Below are 25,058 nucleotides of genomic sequence, written 5' to 3'. Positions count from 1 at the left end.
GGGAGAGGGCCCAGGGGGCGATGGGGAATGGGACTGAGGGGAGAGGGCCCAGGGGGGGAATGGGACTGAGGGGAGAGGGCTCATGGAGCGATGGGAAATAAAACTGAGGGGAGAGGGCTCAGGGGGCGATGGGGAATAAGAATGAGGGGAGAGGGCTCAGGGGCGATGGGGAATGGGACTGAGGGAAGAGTGCCCAGGGGGCGATGGGGAATGGGACTGAGGGGAGAAGGCCCGGGGAGCCATGGGGGGAATGGGACTGAGGGTAGAGGGCTCATGGAGCGATGGGAAATGGGACTGAGGGGGAGAGGGCCCAGGGGGTGATGGGGAATGGGACTGAGGGGAGAGGGCTCATGGAGCGATGGGAAATGGGACTCAGGGGAGAGGGCTCACGGAGCGATGGCAAATGGGACTGAGGGAAGAGGGCCCAGGGGGCGATGGGGAATGGGACTGAGGGAAGAGGGCCCGGGGGCGATGTGGAATGGGACTCAGGGGAGAGGGCCCTGGGGGCGATGGGGAATGGGACTGAGGGAAGAGGGCCCATGGGGCAATGGGGAATGGGACTGAGGGAAGAGGGCACATGGGGCGATGGGGAATGGGACTGAGGGAAGAGGGCACAGGGGGCGATCGGAAATGGGACTGAGGGAAGAGGGCCCAGGGGGCGATGGGGAATGGGACTGAGGGGAGAGGACCCAGGGGGTATGGGGAATGGGACTGAGGGGAGAGGGCCCAGGGAGGGAATGGGACTGAGGGGAGAGGGCTCATGGAGTGATGGGGAATAAAACTGAGGGGAGAGGGCTCAGGGGGCGATGGGGAATGGGACTGAGGGAAGAGGGCCCAGGGAGCGATGGGGAATGGGACTGAGGGGAGAGGGCCCAATTGGCGATGGGGAATGGGACAGAGGGTAGAGGGCCCAGGGGGCGATGGGGAATGGGACTGAGGGGAGAGGGGACGATGGGGAATGGGACTGAGGGGAGAGGGCCCAGGGAGCGATGGGGAATGGGACTGACGGGAGTTGGCTCAGGGAGCGATGCGGAATGGGACTGAGGGGAGAGGGCCCAGGGAGCGATGGGGAATGGGACTGAGGGGAGAGGGCCCAGGGAGCGATGGGGAATGGGACTGAGGGAACAGGGCCCAGGGGGCGATGGGGAATGGGACTGAAGGGCAAGGGGACTGAGGGGAAAGGGCCCATGGTGCGATGGGGAATGGGACTGAGGGGAGAGGGCCCAGGGGGCGATGGGGAATGGGACTGAGGGGAGAGGGCCCAGGGAGCGATGGGGAATGGGACTGAGGGAACAGGGCCCAGGGGGCGATGGGGAATGGGACTGAAGGGAGAGGGGACTGAGGGGAAAGGGCCCATGGGGCGATGGGGAATGGGACTGAGGGGAGAAGGCCCAGGGAGCGATGTGGAATGGGACTGAGGGAACAGGGCCCAGGGGGCGATGGGGAATGGGACTGAAGGGAGAGGGGACTGAGGGGAAAGGGCCCAGGCGGCGATGGGGAATGGGACTGAGGGGAGAGTGCCCAGGGGGCGATGGGGAATGGGACTGAGGGGAGAGTGCCCAGGGGGCGATGGGGAATGGGACTGAGGGGAGAGGGCCCAGGGGGCGATGGAAAATGGGACTGAGGGGAGAGTGCCCAGAGGGCGATGGGGGGAATGGGACAGAGGAGAGGGCACAGGGGGCGATGGCGGAATGGGACTGAGGGGAGAGGGCCCAGGGGGCGATGGGGTAATGGGACTGAGGGGAGAGGGTCCAGGGGGTGATGGGGAATGGGACTGAGGGGAGAGGGCCCAGGGGGCGATGGGGAATGGGACTGAGGGGAGAGGGCCCAGAGGGCGATGGGGGGAATGGGACAGAGGAGAGGGCACAGGGGGCGATGGCGGAATAAAACTGAGGGGAGAGTGCCCAGGGGGCGATGGGGGAATGGGACTGAGGGGAGAGGGCCCAGGGGGTGATGGGGAATGGGACTGAGGGGAGAGGGCCCAGGGGGCGATGGGAGGAATGGGACATAGGAGAGGGCACAGGGGGCGATGGTGGAATGGGACTGAGGGGAGAGGGCCCAGTGGGCGATGTGGGAATGGGACTGAGGGGAGAGGGCCCAGGGGGTGATGGGGAATGGGACTGAGGGGAGAGGGCCCAGGGGGCGATGGGGGGAATGGGACTGAGGGGAGAGGGCCCAGCGGGTGATGGGGAATGGGACTGAGGGGAGAGGGCCCAGGGAGCGATGGGGAATGGGACTGAGGGAACAGGGCCCAGGGGGCGATGGGGAATGGGACTGAAGGGCAAGGGGACTGAGGGGAAAGGGCCCATGGGGCGATGGGGAATGGGACTGAGGGGAGATGGCCCAGGAGGCGATGGGGAATGGGACTGAGGGGAGAGGGCCCAGGGAGCGATGGGGAATGAGACTGAGGGAACAGGGCCCAGGGGGCGATGGGGAATGGGACTGAAGGGAGAGGGGACTGAGGGGAAAGGGCCCAGGGGGCGATGGGGAATGGGACTGAGGGGAGAGTGCCCAGGGGGCGATGGGGAATGGGACTGAGGGGAGAGTGCCCAGGGGGCGATGGGGAATGGGACTGAGGGCCCAGAGGGCGATGGGGGGAATGGGACAGAGGAGAGGGCACAGGGGGCGATGGCGGAATGGGACTGAGGGGAGAGGGCCCAGGGGGCGATGGGGTAATGGGACTGAGGGGAGAGGGCCCAGGGGGTGATGGGGAATGGGACTGAGGGGAGAGGGCCCAGGGGGCGATGGGGAATGGGACTGAGGGGAGAGGGCCCAGAGGGCGATGGGGGGAATGGGACAGAGGAGAGGGCACAGGTGGCGATGGCGGAATGGGACTGAGGGGAGAGGGCCCAGGGGGCGATGGGGAATAAGAATGAGGGGAGAGGGCTCAGGGGGCGATGGGGAATGGGACTGAGGGAAGAGTGCCCAGGGGGCGATGGGGAATGGGACTGAGGGGAGAAGGCCCGGGGAGCCATGGGGGGAATGGGACTGAGGGTAGAGGGCTCATGGAGCGATGGGAAATGGGACTGAGGGGGAGAGGGCCCAGGGGGTGATGGGGAATGGGACTGAGGGGAGAGGGCTCATGGAGCGATGGGAAATGGGACTCAGGGGAGAGGGCTCACGGAGCGATGGCAAATGGGACTGAGGGAAGAGGGCCCAGGGGGCGATGGGGAATGGGACTGAGGGAAGAGGGCCCGGGGGCGATGTGGAATGGGACTCAGGGGAGAGGGCCCTGGGGGCGATGGGGAATGGGACTGAGGGAAGAGGGCCCATGGGGCAATGGGGAATGGGACTGAGGGAAGAGGGCACATGGGGCGATGGGGAATGGGACTGAGGGAAGAGGGCACAGGGGGCGATCGGAAATGGGACTGAGGGAAGAGGGCCCAGGGGGCGATGGGGAATGGGACTGAGGGGAGAGGACCCAGGGGGTATGGGGAATGGGACTGAGGGGAGAGGGCCCAGGGAGGGAATGGGACTGAGGGGAGAGGGCTCATGGAGTGATGGGGAATAAAACTGAGGGGAGAGGGCTCAGGGTGCGATGGGGAATGGGACTGAGGGAAGAGGGCCCAGGGAGCGATGGGGAATGGGACTGAGGGGAGAGGGCCCAATTGGCGATGGGGAATGGGACAGAGGGTAGAGGGCCCAGGGGGCGATGGGGAATGGGACTGAGGGGAGAGGGGACGATGGGGAATGGGACTGAGGGGAGAGGGCCCAGGGAGCGATGGGGAATGGGACTGACGGGAGTTGGCTCAGGGAGCGATGCGGAATGGGACTGAGGGGAGAGGGCCCAGGGAGCGATGGGGAATGGGACTGAGGGGAGAGGGCCCAGGGAGCGATGGGGAATGGGATTGAGGGAACAGGGCCCAGGGGGCGATGGGGAATGGGACTGAAGGGCAAGGGGACTGAGGGGAAAGGGCCCATGGTGCGATGGGGAATGGGACTGAGGGGAGAGGGCCCAGGGGGCGATGGGGAATGGGACTGAGGGGAGAGGGCCCAGGGAGCGATGGGGAATGGGACTGAGGGAACAGGGCCCAGGGGGCGATGGGGAATGGGACTGAAGGGAGAGGGGACTGAGGGGAAAGGGCCCATGGGGCGATGGGGAATGGGACTGAGGGGAGAAGGCCCAGGGAGCGATGGGGAATGGGACTGAGGGAACAGGGCCCAGGGGGCGATGGGGAATGGGACTGAAGGGAGAGGGGACTGAGGGGAAAGGGCCCAGGCGGCGATGGGGAATGGGACTGAGGGGAGAGTGCCCAGGGGGCGATGGGGAATGGGACTGAGGGGAGAGTGCCCAGGGGGCGATGGGGAATGGGACTGAGGGGAGAGGGCCCAGGGGGCGATGGAAAATGGGACTGAGGGGAGAGTGCCCAGAGGGCGATGGGGGGAATGGGACAGAGGAGAGGGCACAGGGGGCGATGGCGGAATGGGACTGAGGGGAGAGGGCCCAGGGGGCGATGGGGTAATGGGACTGAGGGGAGAGGGTCCAGGGGGTGATGGGGAATGGGACTGAGGGGAGAGGGCCCAGGGGGCGATGGGGAATGGGACTGAGGGGAGAGGGCCCAGAGGGCGATGGGGGGAATGGAACAGAGGAGAGGGCACAGGGGGCGATGGCGGAATAAAACTGAGGGGAGAGTGCCCAGGGGGCGATGGGGGAATGGGACTGAGGGGAGAGGGCCCAGGGGGTGATGGGGAATGGGACTGAGGGGAGAGGGCCCAGGGGGCGATGGGAGGAATGGGACAGAGGAGAGGGCACAGGGGGCGATGGTGGAATGGGACTGAGGGGAGAGGGCCCAGTGGGCGATGTGGGAATGGGACTGAGGGGAGAGGGCCCAGGGGGTGATGGGGAATGGGACTGAGGGGAGAGGGCCCAGGGGGCGATGGGGGGAATGGGACTGAGGGGAGAGGGCCCAGCGGGTGATGGGGAATGGGACTGAGGGGAGAGGGCCCAGGGAGCGATGGGGAATGGGACTGAGGGAACAGGGCCCAGGGGGCGATGGGGAATGGGACTGAAGGGCAAGGGGACTGAGGGGAAAGGGCCCATGGGGCGATGGGGAATGGGACTGAGGGGAGATGGCCCAGGAGGCGATGGGGAATGGGACTGAGGGGAGAGGGCCCAGGGAGCGATGGGGAATGAGACTGAGGGAACAGGGCCCAGGGGGCGATGGGGAATGGGACTGAAGGGAGAGGGGACTGAGGGGAAAGGGCCCAGGGGGCGATGGGGAATGGGACTGAGGGGAGAGTGCCCAGAGGGCGATGGGGAATGGGACTGAGGGGAGAGTGCCCAGGGGGCGATGGGGAATGGGACTGAGGGGAGAGGGCCCAGAGGGCGATGGGGGGAATGGGACAGAGGAGAGGGCACAGGGGGCGATGGCGGAATGGGACTGAGGGGAGAGGGCCCAGGGGGCGATGGGGTAATGGGACTGAGGGGAGAGGGCCCAGGGGGTGATGGGGAATGGGACTGAGGGGAGAGGGCCCAGGGGGCGATGGGGAATGGGACTGAGGGGAGAGGGCCCAGAGGGCGATGGGGGGAATGGGACAGAGGAGAGGGCACAGGTGGCGATGGCGGAATGGGACTGAGGGGAGAGGGCCCAGGGGGCGATGGGGGAATGGGACTGAGGGGAGAGGGCCCAGGGGGTGATGGGGAATGGGACTGAGGGGAGAGGGCCCAGGGAGCGATGGTGAATGGGACTGAGGGGAGAGGGCCCAGGGGGGGAATGGGACTGAGGGGAGAGGGCTCATGGAGCGATGGGAAATAAAACTGAGGGGAGAGGGCTCAGGGGGCGATGGGGAATAAGAATGAGGGGAGAGGGCTCAGGGGCGATGGGGAATGGGACTGAGGGGAGAGGGCTCATGGAGCGATGGGAAATGGGACTGAGGGGAGAGGGCTCACGGAGCGATGGCAAATGGGACTGAGGGAAGAGGGCCCAGAGGGCGATGGGGAATGGGACTGAGGGAAGAGGGCCCGGGGGCGATGTGGAATGGGACTCAGGGGAGAGGGCCCTGGGGGCGATGGGGAATGGGACTGAGGGAAGAGGGCCAATGGGGCGATGGGGAATGGGACTGAGGGAAGAGGGCCCATGGGGCGATGTGGAATGGGACTGAGGGAAGAGGGCACAGGGGGCGATGGGAAATGGGACTGAGGGAAGAGGGCCCAGGGGGCGATGGGGAATGGGACTGAGGGGAGAGGACCCAGGGGGTGATGGGGAATGGGACTGAGGGGAGAGGGCCCAGGGGGGGAATGGGACTGAGGGGAGAGGGCTCATGGAGCGATGGGGAATAAAACTGAGGGGAGAGGGCTCAGGGCGCGATGGGGAATAAGAATGAGGGGAGAGGGCTCAGGGGGCGATGGGGAATGGGACTGAGGGAAGAGGGCCCAGGGAGCGATGGGGAATGGGACTGAAGGGAGAGGGGGCGATGGGGAATGGGACTGAGGGAAGAGGGCCCAGGGGACGATGGGGAATGGGACTGAGGGGAGAGGACCCAGGGGTTATGGGGAATGGGACTGAGGGGAGAGGGCCCAGGGAGGGAATGGGACTGAGGGGAGAGGGCTCATGGAGTGATGGGGAATAAAACTGAGGGGAGAGGGCTCAGGGGGCGATGGGGAATGGGACTGAGGGAAGAGGGCCCAGGGAGCGATGGGGAATGGGACTGAGGGGAGAGGGCCCAATTGGCGATGGGGAATGGGACTGAGGGTAGAGGGCCCAGGGGGCGATGGGGAATGGGACTGAGGGGAGAGGGCCCAGGGGGCGATGGGGAATGGGACTGAGGGGAGAGGGCCCAGAGGGCGATGGGGGGAATGGGACAGAGGAGAGGGCACAGGGGGCGATGGCGGAATGGGACTGAGGGGAGAGGGCCCAGGGGGCGATGGGGGAATGGGACTGAGGGGAGAGGGCCCAGGGGGTGATGGTGAATGGGACTGAGGGGAGAGGGCCCAGGGGGGGAATGGGACTGAGGGGAGAGGGCTCATGGAGCGATGGGGAATAAAACTGAGGGGAGAGGGCTCAGGGGGCGATGGGGAATAAGAATGAGGGGAGAGGGCTCAGGGGGCGATGGGGAATGGGACTGAGGGAAGAGGTCCCAGGGGGCGATGGGGAATGGGACTGAGTGGAGAGGGCCCAGGGGGTGATGGGGAATGGGACTGAGGGGAGAGGGCCCAGGGGGCGATGGGGAATGGGACTGAGGGGAGAGGGCCCAGGGGGGGAATGGGACTGAGGGGAGAGGGCTCATGGAGCGATGGGGAATAAAACTGAGGGGAGAGGGCTCAGGGGGCGATGGGGAATAAGAATGAGCGGAGAGGGCTCAGGGGGCGATGGGGAATGGGAGTGAGGGAAGTGGGCCCAGGGGGCGATGGGGAATGGGACTGAGGGGAGAGGGCCCGGGGAGCCATGGGGGGAATGGGACTGAGGGGAGAGGGCTCATGGAGCGGTGGGAAATGGGACTGAGGGGGAGAGGGACCAGGGGGCGATGGGGAATGGGACTGAGGGGAGAGGGCTCATGGAGCGATGGGAAATGGGACTCAGGGGAGAGGGCCCTGGGGGCGATGGGGAATGGGACTGAGGGAAGAGGGCCCATGGGGCGATGGGGAATGGGACTGAGGGAAGAGGGCCCATGGGGCGATGGGGAATGGGACTGAGGGAAGAGGGCACAGGGGGCGATGGGAAATGGGATTGAGGGAAGAGGGCCCAGGGGGCGATGGGGAATGGGACTGAGGGGAGAGGACCCAGGGGGTGATGGGGAATGGGACTGAGGGGAGAGGGCCCAGGGGGGGAATGGGACTGAGGGGAGAGGGCTCATGGAGCGATGGGGAATAAAACTGAGGGGAGAGGGCTCAGGGGGCGATGGGGAATAAGAATGAGGGGAGAGGGCTCAGGGGGCGATGGGGAATGGGACTGAGGGAAGAGGGCCCAGGGAGCGATGGGGAATGGGACTGAGGGGAGAGGGGGCGATGGGGAATGGGACTGAGGGAAGAGGGCTCAGGGGACGATGGGGAATGGGACTGAGGGGAGAGGGCTCACGGAGCGATGGGGAATGGGACTGAGGGGAGAAGGGGCGATGGGGAATGGGACTGAGGGAAGAGGGCTCAGGGGGCAATGGGGGGAATGGGACTGAGGGGAGAGGGCCCAGGGGGCGATGGGGAATGGGACTGAGGAGAGAGGCCACTGGGAGCGATGGGGAATGGGACTGAGGGGAGAGGGCCCAGGGAGCGATGGGGAATGGGACTGAGGGGAGAGGGGACGATGGGGAATGGAACTGAGGGGATAGGACCCAGGGAGCGATGGGGAATGGGACTGAGGGGAGAGGGCCCAGGGGACGATGGGGAATGGGACTGAGGGGAGAGGGCTCACGGAGCGATGGGGAATGGGACTGAGGGGAGAGGGGGCGATGGGGAATGGGACTGAGGGAAGAGGGCTCAGGGGGCAATGGGGGGAATGGGACTGAGAGGAGAAGGCCCAGGGGGCGATGGGGAATGGGACTGAGGAGAGAGGGCCCTGGGAGCGATGGGGAATGGGACTGAGGGGAGAGGGCCCAGGGAGCGATGGGGAATGGGACTGAGGGGAGAGGGGACGATGGGGAATGGGACTGAGGGGAGAGGGCCCAGGGAGCGATGGGGAATGGGACTGAGGGGAGAGGGCCCAGGGAGCGATGCGGAATGGGACTGAGGGGAGAGGACCCAGGGAGCGATGGGGAATGGGACTGAGGGGAGAGGGCCCAGGGCGCGATGGGGAATGGGACTGAGGGGAGAGGGCCCAGGGCGCGATGGGGAATGGAACTGAGGGGAGAGTGCCCAGGGAGCGATGGGGAATGGGACTGAGGGGAGAGGGCCCAGGGAGCGATGGGGGGAATGGGACAGAGGAGAGGGCACAGGGGGCGATGGTGGAATGGGACTGAGGGGAGAGGGCCCAGCGGGCGATGTGGGAATGGGACTGAGGGGAGAGGGCCCAGGGGGTGATGGGGAATGGGACTGAGGGGAGAGGGCCCAGGGGGCGATGGGGGGGTGGGACTGAGGGGAGAGGGCCCAGCGGGTGATGGGGAATGGGACTGAGGGGAGAGGGCCCAGGGAGCGATGGGGAATGGGACTGAGGGAACAGGGCCCAGGGGGCGATGGGGAATGGGACTGAAGGGCAAGGGGACTGAGGGGAAAGGGCCCATGGGGCGATGGGGAATGGGACTGAGGGGAGATGGCCCAGGAGGTGATGGGGAATGGGACTGAGGGGAGAGGGCCCAGGGAGCGATGGGGAATGAGACTGAAGGGAGAGGGGACTGAGGGGAAAGGGCCCAGGGGGCGATGGGGAATGGGACTGAGGGGAGAGTGCCCAGGGGGCGATGGGGAATGGGACTGAGGGGAGAGGGCCCAGAGGGCGATGGGGGGAATGGGACAGAGGAGAGGGCACAGGGGGCGATGGCGGAATGGGACTGAGGGGAGAGGGCCCAGGGGGCGATGGGGTAATGGGACTGAGGGGAGAGGGCCCAGGGGGTGATGGGGAATGGGACTGAGGGGAGAGGGCCCAGGGGGCGATGGGGAATGGGACTGAGGGGAGAGGGCCCAGAGGGCGATGGGGGGAATGGGACAGAGGAGAGGGCACAGGGGGCGATGGCGGAATGGGACTGAGGGGAGAGGGCCCAGGGGGCGATGGGGGAATGGGACTGAGGGGAGAGGGCCCAGGGGGTGATGGTGAATGGGACTGAGGGGAGAGGGCCCAGGGGGGGAATGGGACTGAGGGGAGAGGGCTCATGGAGCGATGGGAAATAAAACTGAGGGGAGAGGGCTCAGGGGGCGATGGGGAATAAGAATGAGGGGAGAGGGCTCAGGGGGCGATGGGGAATGGGACTGAGGGAAGAGGGCCCAGGGGGCGATGGGGAATGGGACTGAGTGGAGAGGGCCCAGGGGGTGATGGGGAATGGGACTGAGGGGAGAGGGCCCAGGGGGCGATGGGGAATGGGACTGAGGGGAGAGGGCCCAGGGGGGGAATGGGACTGAGGGGAGAGGGCTCATGGAGCGATGGGGAATAAAACTGAGGGGAGAGGGCTCAGGGGGCGATGGGGAATAAGAATGAGCGGAGAGGGCTCAGGGGGCGATGGGGAATGGGAGTGAGGGAAGTGGGCCCAGGTGGCGATGGGGAATGGGACTGAGGGGAGAGGGCCCGGGGAGCCATGGGGGGAATGGGACTGAGGGGAGAGGGCTCATGGAGCGGTGGGAAATGGGACTGAGGGGGAGAGGGACCAGGGGGCGATGGGGAATGGGACTGAGGGGAGAGGGCTCATGGAGCGATGGGAAATGGGACTCAGGGGAGAGGGCCCTGGGGGCGATGGGGAATGGGACTGAGGGAAGAGGGCCCATGGGGCGATGGGGAATGGGACTGAGGGAAGAGGGCCCATGGGGCGATGGGGAATGGGACTGAGGGAAGAGGGCACAGGGGGCGATGGGAAATGGGACTGAGGGAAGAGGGCCCAGGGGGCGATGGGGAATGGGACTGAGGGGAGAGGACCCAGGGGGTGATGGGGAATGGGACTGAGGGGAGAGGGCCCAGGGGGGGAATGGGACTGAGGGGAGAGGGCTCATGGAGCGATGGGGAATAAAACTGAGGGGAGAGGGCTCAGGGGGCGATGGGGAATAAGAATGAGGGGAGAGGGCTCAGGGGGCGATGGGGAATGGGACTGAGGGAAGAGGGCCCAGGGAGCGATGGGGAATGGGACTGAGGGGAGAGGGGGCGATGGGGAATGGGACTGAGGGAAGAGGGCTCAGGGGACGATGGGGAATGGGACTGAGGGGAGAGGGCTCACGGAGCGATGGGGAATGGGACTGAGGGGAGAAGGGGCGATGGGGAATGGGACTGAGGGAAGAGGGCTCAGGGGGCAATGGGGGGAATGGGACTGAGGGGAGAGGGCCCAGGGGGCGATGGGGAATGGGACTGAGGAGAGCGGCCACTGGGAGCGATGGGGAATGGGACTGAGGGGAGAGGGCCCAGGGAGCGATGGGGAATGGGACTGAGGGGAGAGGGGACGATGGGGAATGGAACTGAGGGGATAGGACCCAGGGAGCGATGGGGAATGGGACTGAGGGGAGAGGGCCCAGGGGACGATGGGGAATGGGACTGAGGGGAGAGGGCTCACGGAGCGATGGGGAATGGGACTGAGGGGAGAGGGGGCGATGGGGAATGGGACTGAGGGAAGAGGGCTCAGGGGGCGATGGGGGGAATGGGACTGAGGGGAGAAGGCCCAGGGGGCGATGGGGAATGGGACTGAGGAGAGAGGGCCCTGGGAGCGATGGGGAATGGGACTGAGGGGAGAGGGCCCAGGGAGCGATGGGGAATGGGACTGAGGGGAGAGGGGACGATGGGGAATGGGACTGAGGGGAGAGGGCCCAGGGAGCGATGGGGAATGGGACTGAGGGGAGAGGGCCCAGGGAGCGATGCGGAATGGGACTGAGGGGAGAGGGCCCAGGGAGCGATGGGGAATGGGACTGAGGGGAGAGGGCCCAGGGCGCGATGGGGAATGGGACTGAGGGGAGAGGGCCCAGGGCGCGATGGGGAATGGGACTGAGGGGAGAGGGCCCAGGGAGCGATGGGGAATGGGACTGAGGGGAGAGGGCCCAGGGAGCGATGGGGGGAATGGGACAGAGGAGAGGGCACAGGGGGCGATGGTGGAATGGGACTGAGGGGAGAGGGCCCAGCGGGCGATGTGGGAATGGGACTGAGGGGAGAGGGCCCAGGGGGTGATGGGGAATGGGACTGAGGGGAGAGGGCCCAGGGGGCGATGGGGGGAATGGGACTGAGGGGAGAGGGCCCAGCGGGTGATGGGGAATGGGACTGAGGGGAGAGGGCCCAGGGAGCGATGGGGAATGGGACTGAGGGAACAGGGCCCAGGGGGCGATGGGGAATGGGACTGAAGGGCAAGGGGACTGAGGGGAAAGGGCCCATGGGGCGATGGGGAATGGGACTGAGGGGAGATGGCCCAGGAGGTGATGGGGAATGGGACTGAGGGGAGAGGGCCCAGGGAGCGATGGGGAATGAGACTGAAGGGAGAGGGGACTGAGGGGAAAGGGCCCAGGGGGCGATGGGGAATGGGACTGAGGGGAGAGTGCCCAGGGGGCGATGGGGAATGGGACTGAGGGGAGAGGGCCCAGAGGGCGATGGGGGGAATGGGACAGAGGAGAGGGCACAGGGGGCGATGGCGGAATGGGACTGAGGGGAGAGGGCCCAGGGGGCGATGGGGTAATGGGACTGAGGGGAGAGGGCCCAGGGGGTGATGGGGAATGGGACTGAGGGGAGAGGGCCCAGGGGGCGATGGGGAATGGGACTGAGGAGAGAGGGCCCAGAGGGCGATGGGGGGAATGGGACAGAGGAGAGGGCACAGGGGGCGATGGCGGAATGGGACTGAGGGGAGAGGGCCCAGGGGGCGATAGGGGAATGGGACTGAAGGGAGAGGGACCAGGGGGTGATGGTGAATGGGACTGAGGGGAGAGGGCCCAGGGGGGGAATGGGACTGAGGGGAGAGGGCTCATGGAGCGATGGGAAATAAAACTGAGGGGAGAGGGCTCAGGGGGCGATGGGGAATAAGAATGAGGGGAGAGGGCTCAGGGGGCGATGGGGAATGGGACTGAGGGAAGAGGGCCCAGGGGGCGATGGGGAATGGGACTGAGTGGAGAGGGCCCAGGGGGTGATGGGGAATGGGACTGAGGGGAGAGGGCCCAGGGGGCGATGGGGAATGGGACTGAGGGGAGAGGGCCCAGGGGGGGAATGGGACTGAGGGGAGAGGGCTCATGGAGCGATGGGGAATAAAACTGAGGGGAGAGGGCTCAGGGGGCGATGGGGAATAAGAATGAGTGGAGAGGGCTCAGGGGGCGATGGGGAATGGGAGTGAGGGAAGTGGGCCCAGGGGGCGATGGGGAATGGGACTGAGGGGAGAGGGTCCGGGGAGCCATGGGGGGAATGGGACTGAGGGGAGAGGGCTCATGGAGCGGTGGGAAATGGGACTGAGGGGGAGAGGGACCAGGGGGCGATGGGGAATGGGACTGAGGGGAGAGGGCTCATGGAGCGATGGGAAATGGGACTCAGGGGAGAGGGCCCTGGGGGCGATAGGGAATGGGACTGAGGGAAGAGGGCACAGGGGGCGATGGGAAATGGGACTGAGGGAAGAGGGCCCATGGGGCGATGGGGAATGGGACTGAGGGAAGAGGGCACAGGGGGCGATGGGAAATGGGACTGAGGGAAGAGGGCCCAGGGGGCGATGGGGAATGGGACTGAGGGGAGAGGACCCAGGGGGTGATGGGGAATGGGACTGAGGGGAGAGGGCCCAGGGGGGGAATGGGACTGAGGGGAGAGGGCTCATGGAGCGATGGGGAATAAAACTGAGGGGAGAGGGCTCAGGGGGCGATGGGGAATAAGAATGAGGGGAGAGGGCTCAGGGGGCGATGGGGAATGGGACTGAGGGAAGAGGGCCCAGGGAGCGATGGGGAATGGGACTGAGGAGAGAGGGGGCGATGGGGAATGGGACTGAGGGAAGAGGGCTCAGGGGACGATGGGGAATGGGACTGAGGGGAGAGGGCTCACGGAGCGATGGGGAATGGGACTGAGGGGAGAAGGGGCGATGGGGAATGGGACTGAGGGAAGAGGGCTCAGGGGGCAATGGGGGGAATGGGACTGAGGGGAGAGGGCCCAGGGGGCGATGGGGAATGGGACTGAGGAGAGAGGCCACTGGGAGCGATGGGGAATGGGACTGAGGGGAGAGGGCCCAGGGAGCGATGGGGAATGGGACTGAGGGGAGAGGGGACGATGGGGAATGGAACTGAGGGGATAGGACCCAGGGAGCGATGGGGAATGGGACTGAGGGGAGAGGGCCCAGGGGACGATGGGGAATGGGACTGAGGGGAGAGGGCTCACGGAGCGATGGGGAATGGGACTGAGGGGAGAGGGGGCGATGGGGAATGGGACTGAGGGAAGAGGGCTCAGGGGGCGATGGGGGGAATGGGACTGAGGGGAGAAGGCCCAGGGGGCGATGGGGAATGGGACTGAGGAGAGAGGGCCCTGGGAGCGATGGGGAATGGGACTGAGGGGAGAGGGCCCAGGGAGCGATGGGGAATGGGACTGAGGGGAGAGGGGACGATGGGGAATGGGACTGAGGGGAGAGGGCCCAGGGAGCGATGGGGAATGGGACTGAGGGGAGAGGGCCCAGGGAGCGATGCGGAATGGGACTGAGGGGAGAGGGCCCAGGGAGCGATGGGGAATGGGACTGAGGGGAGAGGGCCCAGGGCGCGATGGGGAATGGGACTGAGGGGAGAGGGCCCAGGGCGCGATGGGGAATGGGACTGAGGGGAGAGGGTCCAGGGAGCGATGGGGAATGGGACTGAGGGGAGAGGGCCCAGGGAGCGATGGGGGGAATGGGACAGAGGAGAGGGCACAGGGGGCGATGGTGGAATGGGACTGAGGGGAGAGGGCCCAGCGGGCGATGTGGGAATGGGACTGAGGGGAGAGGGCCCAGGGGTGATGGGGAATGGGACTGAGGGGAGAGGGCCCAGGGGGCGATGGGGGGAATGGGACTGAGGGGAGAGGGCCCAGCGGGTGATGGGGAATGGGACTGAGGTGAGAGGGCCCAGGGAGCAATGGGGAATGGGACTGAGGGAACAGGGCCCAGGGGGCGATGGGGAATGGGACTGAAGGGCAAGGGGACTGAGGGGAAAGGGCCCATGGGGCGATGGGGAATGGGACTGAGGGGAGATGGCCCAGGAGGTGATGGGGAATGGGACTGAGGGGAGAGGGCCCAGGGAGCGATGGGGAATGAGACTGAAGGGAGAGGGGACTGAGGGGAAAGGGCCCAGGGGGCGATGGGGAATGGGACTGAGGGGAGAGTGCCCAGGGGGCGATGGGGAATGGGACTGAGGGGAGAGGGCCCAGAGGGCGATGGGGGGAATGGGACAGAGGAGAGGGCACAGGGGGCGATGGCGGAATGGGACTGAGGGGAGAGGGCCCAGGGGGCGATGGGGTAATGGGACTGAGGGGAGAGGGCCCAGGGGGTGATGGGGAATGGGACTGAGGGGAGAGGGCCCAGGGGGCGATGGGGAATGGGACTGAGGGGAGAGGGCCCAGAGGGCGATGGGGGGAATGGGACAGAGGAGAGGGCACAGGGGGCGATGGCGGAATGGGACTGAGGGGAGAGGGCCCAGGGGGCGATGGGGGAATGGGACTGAGGGGAGAGGGCCCAGGGGGTGATGGGGAATGGGACTGAGGGGAGAGGGGACGATGGCGAATGGGACTGAGGGGAGAGGGCCCAGGGAGCGATGGGGAATGGGACTGAGGGGAGAGGGCCCAGGGAGCGATGCGGAATGGGACTGAGGGGAGAGGGCCCAGGGAGCGATGGGGAATGGGACTGAGGGGAGAGGGCCCAGGGTGCGATGGGGAATGGGACTGAGGGGAGAGGGCCCAGGGCGCGATGGGGAATGGGACTGAGGGGAGAGGGCCCAGGGAGCGATGGGGAATGGGACTGAGGGGAGAGGGCCCAGGGAGCGATGGGGGGAATGGGACAGAGGAGAGGGCACAGGGGGCGATGGTGGAATGGGACTGAGGGGAGAGGGCCCAGCGGGCGATGTGGGAATGGGACTGAGGGGAGAGGGCCCAGGGGGTGATGGGGAATGGGACTGAGGGGAGAGGGCCCAGGGGGCGATGGGGGGAATGGGACTGAGGGGAGAGGGCCCAGCGGGTGATGGGGAATGGGACTGAGGGGAGAGGGCCCAGGGAGCGATGGGGAATGGGACTGAGGGAACAGGGCCCAGGGGGCGATGGGGAATGGGACTGAAGGGCAAGGGGACTGAGGGGAAAGGGCCCATGGGGCGATGGGGAATGGGACTGAGGGGAGATGGCCCAGGAGGTGATGGGGAATGGGACTGAGGGGAGAGGGCCCAGGGAGCGATGGGGAATGAGACTGAACGGAGAGGGGACTGAGGGGAAAGGGCCCAGGGGGCGATGGGGAATGGGACTGAGGGGAGAGTGCCCAGGGGGCGATGGGGAATGGGACTGAGGGGAGAGGGCCCAGAGGGCGATGGGGGGAATGGGACAGAGGAGAGGGCACAGGGGGCGATGGCGGAATGGGACTGAGGGGAGAGGGCCCAGGGGGCGATGGGGTAATGGGACTGAGGGGAGAGGGCCCAGGGGGTGATGGGGAATGGGACTGAGGGGAGAGGGCCCAGGGGGCGATGGGGAATGGGACTGAGGGGAGAGCGCCCAGAGGGCGATGGGGGGAATGGGACAGAGGAGAGGGCACAGGGGGCGATGGCGGAATGGGACTGAGGGGAGAGGGCCCAGGGGGCGATGGGGGAATGGGACTGAAGGGAGAGGGCCCAGGGGGTGATGGTGAATGGGACTGAGGGGAGAGGGCCCAGGGGGGGAATGGGACTGAGGGGAGAGGGCTCATGGAGCGATGGGAAATAAAACTGAGGGGAGAGGGCTCAGGGGGCGATGGGGAATAAGAATGAGGGGAGAGGGCTCAGGGGGCGATGGGGAATGGGACTGAGGGAAGAGGGCCCAGGGGGCGATGGGGAATGGGACTGAGTGGAGAGGGCCCAGGGGGTGATGGGGAATGGGACTGAGGGGAGAGGGCCCAGGGGGCGATGGGGAATGGGACTGAGGGGAGAGGGCCCAGGGGGGGGATGGGACTGAGGGGAGAGGGCTCATGGAGCGATGGGGAATAAAACTGAGGGGAGAGGGCTCAGGGGGCGATGGGGAATAAGAATGAGTGGAGAGGGCTCAGGGGGCGATGGGGAATGGGAGTGAGGGAAGTGGGCCCAGGGGGCGATGGGGAATGGGACTGAGGGGAGAGGGCCCGGGGAGCCATGGGGGGAATGGGACTGAGGGGAGAGGGCTCATGGAGCGGTGGGAAATGGGACTGAGGGGGAGAGGGACCAGGGGGCGATGGGGAATGGGACTGAGGGGAGAGGGCTCATGGAGCGATGGGAAATGGGACTCAGGGGAGAGGGCCCTGGGGGCGATGGGGAATGGGACTGAGGGAAGAGGGCACAGGGGGCGATGGGAAATGGGACTGAGGGAAGAGGGCCCATGGGGCGATGGGGAATGGGACTGAGGGAAGAGGGCACAGGGGGCGATGGGAAATGGGACTGAGGGAAGAGGGCCCAGGGGGCGATGGGGAATGGGACTGAGGGGAGAGGACCCAGGGGGTGATGGGGAATGGGACTGAGGGGAGAGGGCCCAGGGGGGGAATGGGACTGAGGGGAGAGGGCTCATGGAGCGATGGGGAATAAAACTGAGGGGAGAGGGCTCAGGGGGCGATGGGGAATAAGAATGAGGGGAGAGGGCTCAGGGGGCGATGGGGAATGGGACTGAGGGAAGAGGGCCCAGGGAGCGATGGGGAATGGGACTGAGGAGAGAGGGGGCGATGGGGAATGGGACTGAGGGAAGAGGGCTCAGGGGACGATGGGGAATGGGACTGAGGGGAGAGGGCTCATGGAGCGATGGGGAATGGGACTGAGGGGAGAAGGGGCGATGGGGAATGGGACTGAGGGAAGAGGGCTCAGGGGGCAATGGGGGGAATGGGACTGAGGGGAGAGGGCCCAGGGGGCGATGGGGAATGGGACTGAGGAGAGAGGCCACTGGGAGCGATGGGGAATGCGACTGAGGGGAGAGGGCCCAGGGAGCGATGGGGAATGGGACTGAGGGGAGAGGGGACGATGGGGAATGGAACTGAGGGGATAGGACCCAGGGAGCGATGGGGAATGGGACTGAGGGGAGAGGGCCCAGGGGACGATGGGGAATGGGACTGAGGGGAGAGGGCTCACGGAGCGATGGGGAATGGGACTGAGGGGAGAGGGGGCGATGGGGAATGGGACTGAGGGAAGAGGGCTCAGGGGGCGATGGGGGGAATGGGACTGAGGGGAGAAGGCCCAGGGGGCGATGGGGAATGGGACTGAGGAGAGAGGGCCCTGGGAGCGATGGGGAATGGGACTGAGGGGAGAGGGCCCAGGGAGCGATGGGGAATGGGACTGAGGGGAGAGGGGACGATGGGGAATGGGACTGAGGGGAGAGGGCCCAGGGAGCGATGGGGAATGGGACTGAGGGGAGAGGGCCCAGGGAGCGATGCGGAATGGGACTGAGGGGAGAGGGCCCAGGGAGCGATGGGGAATGGGACTGAGGGGAGAGGGCCCAGGGCGCGATGGGGAATGGGACTGAGGGGAGAGGGCCCAGGGCGCGATGGGGAATGGGACTGAGGGGAGAGGGTCCAGGGAGCGATGGGGAATGGGACTGAGGGGAGAGGGCCCAGGGAGCGATGGGGGGAATGGGACAGAGGAGAGGGCACAGGGGGCGATGGTGGAATGGGACTGAGGGGAGAGGGCCCAGCGGGCGATGTGGGAATGGGACTGAGGGGAGAGGGCCCAGGGGTGATGGGGAATGGGACTGAGGGGAGAGGGCCCAGGGGGCGATGGGGGGAATGGGACTGAGGGGAGAGGGCCCAGCGGGTGATGGGGAATGGGACTGAGGGGAGAGGGCCCAGGGAGCAATGGGGAATGGGACTGAGGGGAGAGGGCCCAGGGAGCGATGGGGAATGAGACTGAAGGGAGAGGGGACTGAGGGGAAAGGGCCCAGGGGGCGATGGGGAATGGGACTGAGGGGAGAGTGCCCAGGGGGCGATGGGGAATGGGACTGAGGGGAGAGGGCCCAGAGGGCGATGGGGGGAATGGGACAGAGGAGAGGGCACAGGGGGCGATGGCGGAATGGGACTGAGGGGAGAGGGCCCAGGGGGCGATGGGGTAATGGGACTGAGGGGAGAGGGCCCAGGGGGTGATGGGGAATGGGACTGAGGGGAGAGGGCCCAGGGGGCGATGGGGAATGGGACTGAGGGGAGAGGGCCCAGAGGGCGATGGGGGGAATGGGACAGAGGAGAGGGCACAGGGGGCGATGGCGGAATGGGACTGAGGGGAGAGGGCCCAGGGGGCGATGGGGGAATGGGACTGAAGGGAGAGGGCCCAGGGAGTGATGGTGAATGGGACTGAGGGGAGAGGGCCCAGGGGGGGGAATGGGACTGAGGGGAGAGGGCTCATGGAGCGATGGGAAATAAAACTGAGGGGAGAGGGCTCAGGGGGCGATGGGGAATAAGAATGAGGGGAGAGGGCTCAGGGGGCGATGGGGAATGGGACTGAGGGAAGAGGGCCCAGGGGGCGATGGGGAATGGGACTGAGTGGAGAGGGCCCAGGGGGTGATGGGGAATGGGACTGAGGGGAGAGGGCCCAGGGGGCGATGGGGAATGGGACTGAGGGGAGAGGGCCCAGGGGGGGAATGGGAATGAGACTGAAGGGAGAGGGGACTGAGGGGAAAGGGCCCAGGGGGCGATGGGGAATGGGACTGAGGGGAGAGTGCCCAGGGGGCGATGGGGAATGGGACTGAGGGGAGAGGGCCCAGAGGGCGATGGGGGGAATGGGACAGAGGAGAGGGCACAGGGGGCGATGGCGGAATGGGACTGAGGGGAGAGGGCCCAGGGGGCGATGGGGTAATGGGACTGAGGGGAGAGGGCCCAGGGGGTGATGGGGAATGGGACTGAGGGGAGAGGGCCCAGGGGGCGATGGGGAATGGGACTGAGGAGAGAGGGCCCAGAGGGCGATGGGGGGAATGGGACAGAGGAGAGGGCACAGGGGGCGATGGCGGAATGGGACTGAGGGGAGAGGGCCCAGGGGGCGATAGGGGAATGGGACTGAAGGGAGAGGGACCAGGGGGTGATGGTGAATGGGACTGAGGGGAGAGGGCCCAGGGGGGGAATGGGACTGAGGGGAGAGGGCTCATGGAGCGATGGGAAATAAAACTGAGGGGAGAGGGCTCAGGGGGCGATGGGGAATAAGAATGAGGGGAGAGGGCTCAGGGGGCGATGGGGAATGGGACTGAGGGAAGAGGGCCCAGGGGGCGATGGGGAATGGGACTGAGTGGAGAGGGCCCAGGGGGTGATGGGGAATGGGACTGAGGGGAGAGGGCCCAGGGGGCGATGGGGAATGGGACTGAGGGGAGAGGGCCCAGGGGGGGAATGGGACTGAGGGGAGAGGGCTCATGGAGCGATGGGGAATAAAACTGAGGGGAGAGGGCTCAGGGGGCGATGGGGAATAAGAATGAGTGGAGAGGGCTCAGGGGGCGATGGGGAATGGGAGTGAGGGAAGTGGGCCCAGGGGGCGATGGGGAATGGGACTGAGGGGAGAGGGTCCGGGGAGCCATGGGGGGAATGGGACTGAGGGGAGAGGGCTCATGGAGCGGTGGGAAATGGGACTGAGGGGGAGAGGGACCAGGGGGCGATGGGGAATGGGACTGAGGGGAGAGGGCTCATGGAGCGATGGGAAATGGGACTCAGGGGAGAGGGCCCTGGGGGCGATAGGGAATGGGACTGAGGGAAGAGGGCACAGGGGGCGATGGGAAATGGGACTGAGGGAAGAGGGCCCATGGGGCGATGGGGAATGGGACTGAGGGAAGAGGGCACAGGGGGCGATGGGAAATGGGACTGAGGGAAGAGGGCCCAGGGGGCGATGGGGAATGGGACTGAGGGGAGAGGACCCAGGGGGTGATGGGGAATGGGACTGAGGGGAGAGGGCCCAGGGGGGGAATGGGACTGAGGGGAGAGGGCTCATGGAGCGATGGGGAATAAAACTGAGGGGAGAGGGCTCAGGGGGCGATGGGGAATAAGAATGAGGGGAGAGGGCTCAGGGGGCGATGGGGAATGGGACTGAGGGAAGAGGGCCCAGGGAGCGATGGGGAATGGGACTGAGGAGAGAGGGGGCGATGGGGAATGGGACTGAGGGAAGAGGGCTCAGGGGACGATGGGGAATGGGACTGAGGGGAGAGGGCTCACGGAGCGATGGGGAATGGGACTGAGGGGAGAAGGGGCGATGGGGAATGGGACTGAGGGAAGAGGGCTCAGGGGGCAATGGGGGGAATGGGACTGAGGGGAGAGGGCCCAGGGGGCGATGGGGAATGGGACTGAGGAGAGAGGCCACTGGGAGCGATGGGGAATGGGACTGAGGGGAGAGGGCCCAGGGAGCGATGGGGAATGGGACTGAGGGGAGAGGGGACGATGGGGAATGGAACTGAGGGGATAGGACCCAGGGAGCGATGGGGAATGGGACTGAGGGGAGAGGGCCCAGGGGACGATGGGGAATGGGACTGAGGGGAGAGGGCTCACGGAGCGATGGGGAATGGGACTGAGGGGAGAGGGGGCGATGGGGAATGGGACTGAGGGAAGAGGGCTCAGGGGGCGATGGGGGGAATGGGACTGAGGGGAGAAGGCCCAGGGGGCGATGGGGAATGGGACTGAGGAGAGAGGGCCCTGGGAGCGATGGGGAATGGGACTGAGGGGAGAGGGCCCAGGGAGCGATGGGGAATGGGACTGAGGGGAGAGGGGACGATGGGGAATGGGACTGAGGGGAGAGGGCCCAGGGAGCGATGGGGAATGGGACTGAGGGGAGAGGGCCCAGGGAGCGATGCGGAATGGGACTGAGGGGAGAGGGCCCAGGGAGCGATGGGGAATGGGACTGAGGGGAGAGGGCCCAGGGCGCGATGGGGAATGGGACTGAGGGGAGAGGGCCCAGGGCGCGATGGGGAATGGGACTGAGGGGAGAGGGTCCAGGGAGCGATGGGGAATGGGACTGAGGGGAGAGGGCCCAGGGAGCGATGGGGGGAATGGGACAGAGGAGAGGGCACAGGGGGCGATGGTGGAATGGGACTGAGGGGAGAGGGCCCAGCGGGCGATGTGGGAATGGGACTGAGGGGAGAGGGCCCAGGGGTGATGGGGAATGGGACTGAGGGGAGAGGGCCCAGGGGGCGATGGGGGGAATGGGACTGAGGGGAGAGGGCCCAGCGGGTGATGGGGAATGGGACTGAGGTGAGAGGGCCCAGGGAGCAATGGGGAATGGGACTGAGGGAACAGGGCCCAGGGGGCGATGGGGAATGGGACTGAAGGGCAAGGGGACTGAGGGGAAAGGGCCCATGGGGCGATGGGGAATGGGACTGAGGGGAGATGGCCCAGGAGGTGATGGGGAATGGGACTGAGGGGAGAGGGCCCAGGGAGCGATGGGGAATGAGACTGAAGGGAGAGGGGACTGAGGGGAAAGGGCCCAGGGGGCGATGGGGAATGGGACTGAGGGGAGAGTGCCCAGGGGGCGATGGGGAATGGGACTGAGGGGAGAGGGCCCAGAGGGCGATGGGGGGAATGGGACAGAGGAGAGGGCACAGGGGGCGATGGCGGAATGGGACTGAGGGGAGAGGGCCCAGGGGGCGATGGGGTAATGGGACTGAGGGGAGAGGGCCCAGGGGGTGATGGGGAATGGGACTGAGGGGAGAGGGCCCAGGGGGCGATGGGGAATGGGACTGAGGGGAGAGGGCCCAGAGGGCGATGGGGGGAATGGGACAGAGGAGAGGGCACAGGGGGCGATGGCGGAATGGGACTGAGGGGAGAGGGCCCAGGGGGCGATGGGGGAATGGGACTGAGGGGAGAGGGCCCAGGGGGTGATGGGGAATGGGACTGAGGGGAGAGGGGACGATGGCGAATGGGACTGAGGGGAGAGGGCCCAGGGAGCGATGGGGAATGGGACTGAGGGGAGAGGGCCCAGGGAGCGATGCGGAATGGGACTGAGGGGAGAGGGCCCAGGGAGCGATGGGGAATGGGACTGAGGGGAGAGGGCCCAGGGTGCGATGGGGAATGGGACTGAGGGGAGAGGGCCCAGGGCGCGATGGGGAATGGGACTGAGGGGAGAGGGCCCAGGGAGCGATGGGGAATGGGACTGAGGGGAGAGGGCCCAGGGAGCGATGGGGGGAATGGGACAGAGGAGAGGGCACAGGGGGCGATGGTGGAATGGGACTGAGGGGAGAGGGCCCAGCGGGCGATGTGGGAATGGGACTGAGGGGAGAGGGCCCAGGGGGTGATGGGGAATGGGACTGAGGGGAGAGGGCCCAGGGGGCGATGGGGGGAATGGGACTGAGGGGAGAGGGCCCAGCGGGTGATGGGGAATGGGACTGAGGGGAGAGGGCCCAGGGAGCGATGGGGAATGGGACTGAGGGAACAGGGCCCAGGGGGCGATGGGGAATGGGACTGAAGGGCAAGGGGACTGAGGGGAAAGGGCCCATGGGGCGATGGGGAATGGGACTGAGGGGAGATGGCCCAGGAGGTGATGGGGAATGGGACTGAGGGGAGAGGGCCCAGGGAGCGATGGGGAATGAGACTGAACGGAGAGGGGACTGAGGGGAAAGGGCCCAGGGGGCGATGGGGAATGGGACTGAGGGGAGAGTGCCCAGGGGGCGATGGGGAATGGGACTGAGGGGAGAGGGCCCAGAGGGCGATGGGGGGAATGGGACAGAGGAGAGGGCACAGGGGGCGATGGCGGAATGGGACTGAGGGGAGAGGGCCCAGGGGGCGATGGGGTAATGGGACTGAGGGGAGAGGGCCCAGGGGGTGATGGGGAATGGGACTGAGGGGAGAGGGCCCAGGGGGCGATGGGGAATGGGACTGAGGGGAGAGCGCCCAGAGGGCGATGGGGGGAATGGGACAGAGGAGAGGGCACAGGGGGCGATGGCGGAATGGGACTGAGGGGAGAGGGCCCAGGGGGCGATGGGGGAATGGGACTGAAGGGAGAGGGCCCAGGGGGTGATGGTGAATGGGACTGAGGGGAGAGGGCCCAGGGGGGGAATGGGACTGAGGGGAGAGGGCTCATGGAGCGATGGGAAATAAAACTGAGGGGAGAGGGCTCAGGGGGCGATGGGGAATAAGAATGAGGGGAGAGGGCTCAGGGGGCGATGGGGAATGGGACTGAGGGAAGAGGGCCCAGGGGGCGATGGGGAATGGGACTGAGTGGAGAGGGCCCAGGGGGTGATGGGGAATGGGACTGAGGGGAGAGGGCCCAGGGGGCGATGGGGAATGGGACTGAGGGGAGAGGGCCCAGGGGGGGGATGGGACTGAGGGGAGAGGGCTCATGGAGCGATGGGGAATAAAACTGAGGGGAGAGGGCTCAGGGGGCGATGGGGAATAAGAATGAGTGGAGAGGGCTCAGGGGGCGATGGGGAATGGGAGTGAGGGAAGTGGGCCCAGGGGGCGATGGGGAATGGGACTGAGGGGAGAGGGCCCGGGGAGCCATGGGGGGAATGGGACTGAGGGGAGAGGGCTCATGGAGCGGTGGGAAATGGGACTGAGGGGGAGAGGGACCAGGGGGCGATGGGGAATGGGACTGAGGGGAGAGGGCTCATGGAGCGATGGGAAATGGGACTCAGGGGAGAGGGCCCTGGGGGCGATGGGGAATGGGACTGAGGGAAGAGGGCACAGGGGGCGATGGGAAATGGGACTGAGGGAAGAGGGCCCATGGGGCGATGGGGAATGGGACTGAGGGAAGAGGGCACAGGGGGCGATGGGAAATGGGACTGAGGGAAGAGGGCCCAGGGGGCGATGGGGAATGGGACTGAGGGGAGAGGACCCAGGGGGTGATGGGGAATGGGACTGAGGGGAGAGGGCCCAGGGGGGGAATGGGACTGAGGGGAGAGGGCTCATGGAGCGATGGGGAATAAAACTGAGGGGAGAGGGCTCAGGGGGCGATGGGGAATAAGAATGAGGGGAGAGGGCTCAGGGGGCGATGGGGAATGGGACTGAGGGAAGAGGGCCCAGGGAGCGATGGGGAATGGGACTGAGGAGAGAGGGGGCGATGGGGAATGGGACTGAGGGAAGAGGGCTCAGGGGACGATGGGGAATGGGACTGAGGGGAGAGGGCTCATGGAGCGATGGGGAATGGGACTGAGGGGAGAAGGGGCGATGGGGAATGGGACTGAGGGAAGAGGGCTCAGGGGGCAATGGGGGGAATGGGACTGAGGGGAGAGGGCCCAGGGGGCGATGGGGAATGGGACTGAGGAGAGAGGCCACTGGGAGCGATGGGGAATGCGACTGAGGGGAGAGGGCCCAGGGAGCGATGGGGAATGGGACTGAGGGGAGAGGGGACGATGGGGAATGGAACTGAGGGGATAGGACCCAGGGAGCGATGGGGAATGGGACTGAGGGGAGAGGGCCCAGGGGACGATGGGGAATGGGACTGAGGGGAGAGGGCTCAC

This window comes from Pristiophorus japonicus, unplaced genomic scaffold (genome assembly GCF_044704955.1).
Source record: "Pristiophorus japonicus isolate sPriJap1 unplaced genomic scaffold, sPriJap1.hap1 HAP1_SCAFFOLD_29, whole genome shotgun sequence".
Classification (NCBI taxonomy): domain Eukaryota; kingdom Metazoa; phylum Chordata; class Chondrichthyes; family Pristiophoridae; genus Pristiophorus; species Pristiophorus japonicus.
This window is presented reverse-complemented; position numbering follows the sequence as displayed.